Source organism: Protopterus annectens, chromosome 2.part1 (assembly GCF_019279795.1).
Source record: "Protopterus annectens isolate FY-2018-M chromosome 2.part1, PAN1.0, whole genome shotgun sequence".
In the NCBI taxonomy this organism is placed as follows: Eukaryota; Metazoa; Chordata; order Ceratodontiformes; family Protopteridae; genus Protopterus; species Protopterus annectens.
Window position 1 is genome coordinate 377,096,817 of NC_056729.1, and position 12,859 is coordinate 377,109,675.

Consider the following 12,859-nt stretch of genomic DNA (forward strand, 5'->3'; position numbering starts at 1 on the left):
TTGAACACACTATAAGTTTTGAATACAATATAGACTGTAAATATTTTTTGATTCCATAGAAATAGCAAGACATTCTCTTCAACCCCAGTAATATACATATTTTTATGAAGTAGTTTAATAATCTAAAGGATTTTTGAATATTTATTATGTTGAGTGTTGCACAATTTTGAAATATAGACAATTGTACTTTAAAAATTAACTCTGAGCTTTTGTTCGATCTTAAAAATATGTGTGCCTTTTAGCATTTTATGTGTGTGTGTGTGTGTGTGTGTGTGTGTGTGTGTGTGTGTGTGTGTGTGTGTGTGTGTGTGTGTGTGTGTGTGTGCGTGTGTGTGTGTGTGTGCACATTGATTTCTCTTTTGCATTATATCTAGTTTGATAAGATTACCTGTTACCTATACGTTTATAGATTTTTTTATCTCTTCTGGCCACACTATTTTATACTTATTTATTTAAAGATCTAGATATAGTAATGTTGAATGAGTGAATAATTCAGGAATATTTAATGAGTAATTTATACTAGTATTACATAAATAGGTATAGAATATACTATTTAATTATTTAATATTTGTTGATTAATAGAAGAGGCTTATTAAACTTGTATGTAGTAATGAACCAGAAAGCCCATACCATGTATTTAAACTTATTGGAAACGTTCACCATCCAGCTCAGTAGTATACTCATGGATGACTTTAATTACCCCACTATTAACTGGGAATCATATACAACACTAAACGTATAGGCACAGTGATTCCTGGATTTTGTAAGCACAAACTTCCTAGAACAAATTCTCAACACACCAACAAGGAGTGCAACCATAGCTGATCTGATCATTACTAATATGGGAGAGTGCTGCACACCCCCTAGTGTAAGGTCTTCTCTGGTAAGGTCAGATCAAAAAATGGTCTCCTTTGAAGTAAAAATAAAACCTGGAACCCCAGCTAACATTGAATATTCCGAACTATTCTAAGGCTAACTTTCTACTATTAAGTGATAACCTGGCAAAATATCAAACCCCCAACAACACTGAAAATACTGCTGCCTACACAGAACTGTTCACATAAATCTTATACAAGCATGTTAACAGCTACACAGAGGCACCTGTACCAAGCAGGAAGAAGTACAGAACTAACTAAAAAAAAAACAGGTCACCCTGGTGGAATCAAAACATCAATATGCTGTATAACAGAAGGAAGAAAGTCAGGAAAAGGACAACCACAAGGCATTCTTTAGCTTTGTTCACAACCTCAAAAGCAATACACAATTGTGTGTAGAGCTCATTGTAAATGGAGCAAAATATACTGAACCAGAAGATACAGCAAACCTATTGGCTGACAAATTCGGCTTCAACTTTATCCCTCCCTCTCTCCCCATCAACCTTCCCTTAGGAAATACCATGAAATATAACTCCCCTGCTATCAATAGGGAACAAACCCATAACACTCTCTCTAATGCCAAGAATACTGCATCAGTGGGTCCAGACAATATCCCAGGATGCCTTCTAAATAACATGAAACATAACCAATCAGGCCCTATGGAATTGCTATTCAACTATACCCTACAAACAAGCTTTATGCCTCAAGAATGGAGAACAGCAGCAGTCACCCTTCTGCACAAAGGTGGCCCATCTACAGTCCTTGGAATCTACATACCTTCTCACTAGTCTCATATGCAAAGCCAAGGAAAGAATAATCATGGAAATGATCAATAATGACATAGAAAACCTCCAGACACTGGTACCAACAAAATTAGATTTCATCAAGGGCATGTCATGCCTACTCAACCTGGTGGACTTCTTTGAAAGATCATCAAAGCAATGGATGCAGGCAAAATGGTTAACACTGCCTACTTTGACCTGGCTAAGACATTTGACATAATCCTCCACTCAAACATTATTAACAAATTTAATAGTTTAGGCACAAACCCAAGGTACAAACCCTTATGCAACCCAATGGATAGCCAGCTGGCTCATAGACAGGACCCAGGAAGTTAAAACTGGGGAGTCCATCTCTACAAAGAAGCCAGTCACAAGTGGAGTCTCTCAGGGATCAGTCCAGGGACTGCTCCTTTTTGGCATTTAATTCTCTCAAGTCAATGTCAATAACCTCTGGCTGACTAAATATGCAGATGATTGCAAATTAGGAGCTGTCATTGAATTGCCTACTGACACAAAAGTTCTCCAGGGGACTTACACAGACAAATAACTGGTGCCCGAGACATGGACTAAAACTGAATGCCAAGAGATACATAATAGTATCCTACAAGAAGTGATACACCCCTTGTAACTATCATATTGACAATACACACCTAAGAGTTGACGCAGTAGTCAGAGACTTGGGGACACACATAGACAGTGATCCAGTTTCTAACCATCACATATGTAAAGTAGTGAGGAAATCTTTCTATGTTGTGCAACTTATAAACAAAGATATAGCATCTAGGTCCAAGGAAGTCATTGTTTCACTGTATTCGGCATTCATCAGACCTATCATTATGCACAATGTCGCCTTTGGTATGTACCTAATCAGACATATCCAACTGAAACATCCACAGAGGTTCCTCACTAAAAGAATACAGGGTGTAAGTAACACGTCCTATGCAGACCACCCCAGAAAAAAATATCAATTTCAACAATTGGCTAAGTTTCTGGTGTCATTCAAAGGGGATCCAGTGTCTGTCCACCTGGGATGACATGCTCGACAAGCCACACTGCTTCGCTAGAGATGGCTTGCATCTGTCACCCTTAGGCTTTTGAATACTGGCCAAGGCTCTTGCCACCCCCATAGTGCCTTTTTTAGGCAAGGCTCAAAAGACAAACCCACCGCCATAAATAGCACAAGTAACAAAAAACTGAGGGTAATGCTACTCAATGCCAGAAGTCTAAACCTCAAAATGCACGCACTCAAGGCACTCCTCAGTATTGGAAAAATTGATATATGTGCAGTAACAGAAACCCAGTTTAAGGCTTCAGAGAGCACCCCAGCACTATCAGGCTACAACTCAAACCATACATTTTGGCCACAGAACCAGGACCAAAATACAAAAGGTGGGGGTATATCCATATTCATCAAGGATACCCACACCTCCAGGTTAGTGGCACAGCATGATGCTTCAGAGATCATCCACGTTCAACTAACAACGGGAAAAACTGCAATTCAAATTGTAGCTTGCTACAGATCACCCACCATGTCCCAGGACCTACATTCTGCATTTCTGGACACACTGGGAAATATAAAGGTCCTACCAAACACCCTAATATTGGGTGATTTCAATTACCCAAACATTAATTGGGAGAACTACTCAAGTACTAACTCCCTTGCCCAACATTTTCTAAAAATTATAAACTCAAATACCCTGGATCAACTGGTCAACACTCCCACCAGAGGTGACAAAATATTGGACCTGGTCATCACCAACATGGGCGACCGGTGCTCCACACCGGAGGTCAACCCCTCACTGGTTAGATCTGACCATAAACAAATCACTTTGGACATCCACATTCCGCCCCCACCCCAGGACAAAGAAACCACCATGAAAAACTTTTCAAAAGCAAACTTCACGTTACTTAAGACCAAGGTGGAAAGTTTCAAAGCCCCCATGCTAAAGGATAATATTATCCAAGCTACAAAATCCTTTACTAATGCATTCTACGGGCACCTACAAGAATGCATGGATCATGCTATCCCAAGCAAAACCAAGACTCACTCCTCTAAGAAAAGGAAACCAGTCTGGTGGACTCCTGCCATAAACAAGCTATACAATAAAAGGAGGAAACTAGTACAGAAAAGAATAAAATCCCAAGAAGGGAAGACATCCTTGATCAGTATCAGCAAGAAACTACAATCCCTCATAAAATCATCCAAGGCGAATTTCGAAAGAAAAATTGCCAAGCACTCCAAAGATAACCACAAGGCATTCTTTAGCTATGTCAAGAATCTAACTGGCAATGCTCAGATCTGCTCAGAGTTAGTGCAGAATGGTACAAAATACAGTGAACTGACTGATATTGCCAACATCCTGGCAGACAGGCTCAGTGCAAACTTCACCCCCCTCTCACCCTCAAAAGGGCCAATAACCATACCAGAAAAATGTAGAGCTCCTGAAATCACAGACACTCAGGTTAAAACAGCCCTCTCCAAAGCCAAAAACACAGCATAAATGGGACCAGACGGTGTCCCAGACTGCATCCTACACGAGCTCAAAGACGAACTAACCCCTCACCTAAACACACTGTTCAAACTCAGCCTCTCCACAGGTTACGTACCCATAGAGTGGTGCACAGCAATGGTTATTCCGCTCCACAAAGCTGAAGCCACAACAGACCCCGGGAACTATCACCCTATAAGCCTGACTAGCTTGGTCTGCAAGGCTATGGAGCACATCACCATGGAACTCATTAACAGAGACATTGAGAACCTCCAAACACTGGACCCTACCCAGTTCGGCTTTGTTAAAGGCAGATCATGCCTCCTAAACCTGGTGGAGTTCTTTGAGACAGTTACCAAGGCTATAGATGAGGGAAAGGTGGTACACACAGCCAACCTAGACCTCACAAAGGCCTTTGACACCATTCCCCATTCTGGTATTATAGACAAGGTCACTAGCCTGAACATAAACCCCTATGTCACAAGATGGGTTGCCAACTGGCTCACGGACAGTACCCACATGGTAAGAGTTGTGGGAGCTAGGTCTGACTCTAAACCAGTTACAAGTGGTGTTCCCCAGGGCTCAGTCCTAGGAACCCTCCTGTTTGGCATATACTTTTCAGAGGTACAGGCAAGCACAGGAGGACTATGGCTGACCAAGTTCACAGATGACTGCAAACTATGGGCTATAATTGACCCTCCGCCTGACACAGACATCCTCCAAAAGGGTCTCACTGAGACAGACACCTGGTGTCAAAATCATGGCCTCAAGCTAAATGCCAAAAAGTGCATAGTCATCCCCTTTGGAAAAAACAAAGTACCCGCAAACTACCACATAGGTGGTAATCCCCTAAATATGGAAGACGTAATAAGGGATCTGGGGACCCAAGTAGATAGTAAACTCTTCTTTGATAATCACATTGCCAAAGTGGTTAGAAAATCCTTCTACATGGCACACCTTATCAAAGGTTCTCTTCTAGATCAAAGGAGGTCATTGTGCCCCTCTACTCATCGCTCATCAGACCCATCATAGAGTACAACGCCCCATTTGGGATATATCTTACAAGACACCTGCAACAGCTGGAAAGACCACAGAAGTACCTCACCAAGAGGATCACTGGCCTCAAACAGATGCCCTATGCAGCTCAACTGAAGAAACTCCAGCTCTACTCAGTTGCATACCGCCTACTCAGAGGTGATCTCTGCCTGACATACAAGACCATGTCCAACCCAGAACTGATGGACATGCTCCACCTAAAGGAAAGCTTATCCCCTCGAGCCACACGCTCTAGTGATCTAAACATCACCACAACAATAATTAGGACATGCTGGAGGGATAGATTCCTGTCACAGAGACTTCCCATGTTTGGAACAAGATTCCAGTCTACATTAGGCAGAGCTCTTCACCAACACTCTTCAAGAGAAACCTTAACGAGTGGATGGGAAACAGAAAGTTTACCCCAGGGATCACTTCAGTGGATCTGCTGGATAGAGGCACAAGGAACTAATCTAAGGGGGCGGCGAAAGCCAACACATTCTGGCTAGGCTTATAAATGCCTTCGGGCAGATAGCCTAGTACCTACCTATGAACCTATGAACATATAATGGAATGGTGCAAAAAAACTCTAGAAATATTAAATACATTGTACCTTTTATACATTTGTTGTTTTTACTGACTTAAGCTTTGTTGCTGTTTCCTATCCATTTGTGTGGAATCCCTTATACTTTCAGTATAACACCATTTTTTCCTGAGCAGCATTCCAGAAGGAGTGAGCTCAGGAACATTTACAAAACTTAGCAATTCAAAATTGTCACTAAATACTGCTACAGAGGTAATACTACTCCCACTATGTTATGCAGTAATCATTTGTGCTATCCCAACATACTGGCAGACAGGTTCAGTGCAAACTTCACCCCCCTCTCCCCCCCTAAAGGAGAGATAACTATCCCAGTGGAGTGTAGCCTCCCAGACATCTCAAATGCGCAGGTGAAAGCTGCTCTCTCTAAAGCTAAAAACACAGCATCAATGGGACCAGATGGTGTCCCCGGCTGTGTGCTACACGAGCTAAATGAGGAATTAAACCCGCACATAAGGTAGCTGTTTAATCTCAGCCTTACCACAGGATACATGCCCAAGGAGTGGCGTACAGCAACTGTGGTCCCACTCCACAAAGGCGGTGCCTCTACGGACCCTGGTAATTACCGCCCCATAAGCTTAACAAGTCTAGTCTGCAAAGCTATGGAGAGGATCATAATGGAGCTCATAAACAAAGATATAGGGGACTTGCAGACATTGGACCCGACCCAGTTTGGCTTCGTCAAGGGCAGATCATGCCTTTTGAACTTGGTCGACTTCTTCAAAACAGTCACCAAGGGCATTGATGAGGGAAAGGCAGTCCATACAGCCTACCTTGACCTTGCAAAGGCTTTCAACACAATACCCCACTCGGGTATTGTAGAAAAACTTACCAGCTTAAATGTAAACCCATATGTCACAAGATGGGTTGCAAACTGGCTTAAGGACAGAACCCACAGGGTTAGAGTTGCTGGCGCTATGTCAGACTCCAAGCTGGTCACAAGTGGTGTCCACAGGGCTCGGTCCTTGGCCCCCTATTGTTCGGCATCTACTTCTCAGAAGTACAGGCCGACATGGGAGGACTTTGGCTGACAAAGTTTGCAGACAACTGCAAACTGGGCGCCATAGTGGAAAGTGCATCGGACACGGATATCCTTCAGAAGGGACTCACGGAAACAGATAGCTGGTGCCAGAGCCATGGCCTGAAGTTAAACACCAAAAAATGTATAGTCATACCTTTCTGGAAAAACAAGGTAACCCCAAGCTACCATATAGGTGGCAATCCACTAAGCACAGAAGAGGTTATCAGGGACCTGGGGACCCAGGTTGACAGTGGCCTTTCTTTTGACACTCACATTGCTAAAGTGGTTAGAAAGACCTTCTACATTGCCCACCTGATCATGAAGGGATTCACATCCAGATCTAGTGAGGTCATTGTTCCCCTGTACTCTTCATTTATCAGACCAATGATCGAATACAATGCCCCATTCGGGATGTATCTCACCCGACATCTGCAGCAATTGGAGAGACCCCAAAAGTTCCTCACCAAAAGGATAAAGGGACTCCAAAATCTGTCATATGCTGCCAGATTGAAGAAACTCCAGCTCTATTCAGTCGCATACCGTCTGCTCAAAGGTGACATGTGCCTGACATACAAGGCCATGTCCAACCCGGAATTAATGGACATGCTCCACCTCAAAAAATCCAAATCCAACAAAACCACTAGAGCAAGCGACTTAAACCTTAGCACGGATATAAATAGGACGTGCTGGAGGGATAGATTTATCACTCAGAGACTCCCTATGCTGTGGAATAAAATCCCAGTCCATGTGAGTCAGAGCACCTCGCTGGCTCTGTTCAAGAGAAATCTTGACCTGTGGATTGGAGATCATAGGTTTACCCCAGGAATCATCTCTGTGTCACTGCTGGACAGAGGCACAACAAACTAATGGGTACAGTATTTTTTCATATAAGGGGTGGCGTAAGCCACAAAACTTTGGGCTAGGCTTATAAATGCCTTAGGGCAGATAGCCTAGTATAAACCTATGAACCTATGAACCTATAAAGGCACATGAAGTCCAATATTGCACTTTTTAATACAAATAATTTTACTGATATCAGTTTGTTAACATTTCTACTTAGTTATATATTGGGTCTAACACTGTTCTTATCTAAGTCTGAACCACTAGCATACATACTTCTCAGCTGTCACTGATTGTCAGGGAAATCCCTGAATTTGACTCAAATTTACCTCTGTCCCTCTTAACCACTCCTAAAACTGGTGACATTTGGAGAAACAGTGATGAATTGCACTTAATAAATAATGACAATAATTAGAGTAATAGACTTACTTTAATCTGTAAAATGTATATTATTTCACATCTTCCCCAGGATTCAATAAACTCTGTGTAGGCTCTGCACAAGCCTACATGGAGTTTACATGTGTGAACGGTGGTGCACGGTGAGCAGCAGCACACACCAGCGTGCAATGCATATTCATGCTACAAGCTGCACCTATGTGAGGTTTCATGCCTGGAAACAATGTTGCCGGCTAGGAAACAGTGCAACATGAACATGGATAGCAATCTTGTTTAAAGCAGAGCACTTACAGTCCATGTTTTTGTGTGCAATGAAACAATGATCACCAGGGCTTCACAGATAGCTCTCAGTCTCTTAGTTCAACACATCTACACAAACGCCAACATAATGCAGGGACAATTAATCAGAAATAGGGACATATTTGACATAGATGTCTAATAGAAATGTGGTAGAATGAAACTCAAACATAAATTTCAACCTCTTACAGCAAGAAATATGGACAAAGGCCCAAAAATAGGGAAATATTTTAATATTGTTCTTACAATCTTAGAAAGTCGATAGAACAATAGGTTTTACAATAGCATGAATTTTCTGAAAGGCATGACGTTCGAAACTCATATGCCTGTCATTATTTTCTGACTTCAGTTCACAATGACATGACAATGATTTGCCAGGAAAAATAACATTTTATGAGGAAAAGATCAAAAATATGAGACTAAAACTAGACATTCTGCAAAAATCAGGCAATTGAGAGGTATAAACTGATATGTATGTAATATTGAGTCACATCAGTCCTGAGATCATCCCAATGATATGGCAGAAAGTCACAAAGTTGATAAGGAACACATCTGGACATCTTGGGAATATCTGGACAGTTGAGAGGTATGAATGCAAAGGATATGGTCCAAAACAATACAGGGCAGTGTATCTGCAGTGCAGAGTACTGTGATATCCCACTCCTGGCAGTCTGTACTAAAGCTGTGTAAATGATCTGTAATGGTACATGGACTGCCATGTAAAATTAACACTCAGGGGAAGTGTGTGTATTGAATAGGGACGCACAGATGGATTGTAGAAATGAAAACAGGGAACAAGGCAGGTGAAACAACCTAATGTACAACAGATGAGGATATGTCAATGGAAGATGGTTGTAGCAGCAAAACCAATAACATATCTATATGGTACAGTGCGTACTGTACAGATAAAATGTGTTTAATGTGACTGTTACACTAGGTGACATAAAAATGGGAAGGATGTCTGTATGAGATAAGCATCCTTACATGAATAATGCAGAGGACATCTATAAGGGATCTGACATACAATTCGGGTAGGGTGTATTACTATGTGAGGTACTGCCAGCTATTCCAGGAGAAGGGCAGTGGATGCATAACATATGCCAGCACAGCTAGCTGGAATTTTGTAAAGAATTATATGTCATTCATATATCAAACTGATTTATACAGATGCTTGTGTTGAAAAATGTATTTGTAAAGCTACTTGTGTTAAAAATGCACCAACAGTGTGCCCTGCTGGAGTGAAAAAGAAATATACATGCATTATTGTAACTGTTTAAATGTATGTGTTTTAACAGAGGATACTAGAAGAGAAGATGTTAATCTCAAACTTTAAACATAGTTTGAAATTAAATTGCCTGGCTTAGGCCACAAAGATTGTATCTTACAGTTCTCAGTGCAGCCATCGACAAATAGTCTGTACTAGAAAGCTTCATGCATTGTCTTTAATGTGAACTATTTGCTATTCTGGAAGGATGGAGGTTTGAAATTGTTTTATGACTTCCAGGAGCTGAAGCAGACTTAGCAAGAGTCCCTGTGTGTACATTATTGACACATAGTGAGATTAGGTAAGTATTGTTTTTCTGTAACGGTGTGAACTTGTCCACCTGTGTTATTTTTAATATTTCCTGCAATTGAAACTCTGGTGTTTATTGCAAATAGATACTTAGTATTTTCATGTTCTTTAATTGTTTATTATTAAATATATTTAAACTGTCATTGTGACTGGTCTTTTAGAGAATATTTTAATCTTGGAGAGTACTTATGTATATTTGGTGAAAGCTCCTGAAAACCTTACAGCACTGGCCAAACACTGCCATTTGTATTAATATTAATTATGCTCAGTATAATTAGGTACCCTTGCAAGAGCCTTAGAACAGCTGACTTTGGAGTTTCTGGTGGCAGTGTAACTACGTTATAGTCTGGGCAGAAGGTGGCATAGCTAGTAAATCCATGCCAGCCTTTCCCAGGTGGTGTGTGTGTGTGTGTGTGTGTGTGTGTGTGTGTGTGTGTGTGTGTGTGTGTGTGTGTGTGTGTGTGTGTCTGTAAATCAAATCTCAGAGTGTGTAGCCAGCTGCTTGGAGCAGGAGCATGAAGCACTGGTTTCACAGAGTGAATGATGGAGAACTTGGCTTGGACATTAAGCTGAGGTTTCAACTCTATAGCTGTGCCAGTCAGGAGTCTTGCTGACCTGGAGGGAGACAGATAGAGAAACCCAGACCCTGGAGTGTGTTCCCTATGTGCTGTTAAGTGAAATTGTGTTTGATGCAGAGAGCTGCATCTGGAAATACTGGGTGTATCCATTTTGTTTCAAGGGAACATCCCTCTCCAGTGTCAGTGGTGGGGATTCAAGCTCCTTGATTACTGGTGCAGAGTGGGGATGTCACAGGATGCATATTGAGAAGCTGTACAGACTGATATGCCTGAATATGAGTGTAATCTCAGAAGAGGTTTCCAGCAAGTGGGGCTCAGGTACAGGCTCATGGAAAACATTAAAAGAACCAATCACAATCATGTGCAATATCAGAATAATATCACTAGTAATCCCATGCCTCTGACATAGCATGTGATTTAGAGTGAAAGAGATGAGTCTGCACAAACACACTTGAACAGTTATTATGATACATCCACACTCTATGAGGGTAACCACACACACTGTCCCACACTGTAACATCTGACAGGAGGTGTTAGGAGGGCATTGCTGCACCTGTATGTGACATTATGACAATACAGACTAGGTGACTGGTTTGCATGGCATACATACGTATAGATAGATAGATAGATAGATAGATAGATAGATAGATAGATAGATAGATAGATAGACAGATAGATAGATATATGGCACAATCCACACTGTCATGATTGATATACATGCCATTAATGTTGTCAAACACCTATGTATGTAGTGTGTACATTAGCAGAACAGGTAGCACAAATGCATCTGGTATAACAACTTGAATGGTGTTCCGCACCATCAGAGACATGTATATTCTACAAAAAAGAATACTTATGTATGACCAATAAGCTGTGTGACAGCTCAATGTGACAAAGGTGGTACACTTCTGTTACAGATCACTGGAAGATGTGTAGGGGGTACATGAAAATGATGTATTGTACTCAGTTATTGGTGTGATGAAGGCTGGGAACTATGAAGGTATTATATCCTCTGATGTGGATGTCCTTCACATACCCAGTATTTATGTTACATTCCAGGGTGTAGTTTGTACTGCAACCACATGTGGATGGATGTTTCACTTACCATGTACCCCATGACATGGTTCAGATACCTAGTCTGAATATAGGGTGTGATGTTTGCATTATACCTGGGTTGTGTGTTTGTTTTCCCAACTTAACAAATCCCCCAAATTTTCTTGTCATTGCAGGTGTTGTTATACCTATGGTAGCAATTTTTGGTATGTGTCGATACTGCCTGTATTATAATAATATCACAGATGGAGTCAATGATTGCCCACAGTCTGTAGGTCTTCAGTCAGCTGTTTGGACACAGGATGTGTATGTCCTCTGTCATGTCCATCACTTAAATAATGGACAGGAAAGGGCCTAGCAGACAGTCCTGATGTAAGCACCTGATCACTGGACCTGGGATATAGGTCACTTTACATATTTCAACATAGTGACATCCCATGTATGTGATAAACTGGTTTACCCACTTGATGATATAGCTGTTTACGGCCACATATGACAGTGTTCCTTTAATACCTCAGTATGGACTTTTGCCAAATGCCTTGACCTGGTCAGGCTCCACAAGATGATACTGTTGTCATCATGCATGCCCTCAATGACCTCTTTGAGGGCATTTGTCAGATGTGACAGACAATATTTAGCATTAACAACTTCCACAGGTCTGCTGCACACAGATGGAATATTACTAGTGTCCATTTAGAAGAGGTCCATTATGACATGTTGGTCTACCTCATTGTTGAGGAAAGTCAGGATGTCTCTATATATACATGCATTAGGTGCAGTCCTGGTAACTCAGATGGATGCATGTTGATGTACACCCTTCTATGGGAACATAATCCATGTGGAGGGTGTCTTAAAGTGCAGATTCAACCATATCAGGAAGGTGAATTTCCTAAGTCACACCATAGGTGATATGCAATGTTGTCACATCCCAGTGATTCCATGTGATAGGCCTGGATGAAGGTAAGACAGTGTTTATTGCCTATAGTGATTTTGCCTAGGGTTTTGACACAATCCCTCACACAGGTATCACTAACAAGCCTTCTTAGATGGGGATTAATTCTTTCTTATGTCATTAGATGGGTAACCAATTGGCTCACTGACAGAACACATACTGTGAAAGTTGGTGAATCAACCTGTACCAGTAGAGCTGTCAGCATTGGCAAATCCCATGGATCTGTGCTTGGCCCTTTACTGTTTGAACTCTATTTCTTGGCAATTCAGGTTAAAATATATGGCCTTTGGCTTAACAAGTTTGCTGATTCTTGCATATTGGATGCAGCCATTGAGTCCACCAGCGATGATAACATAGTATAGGAGAA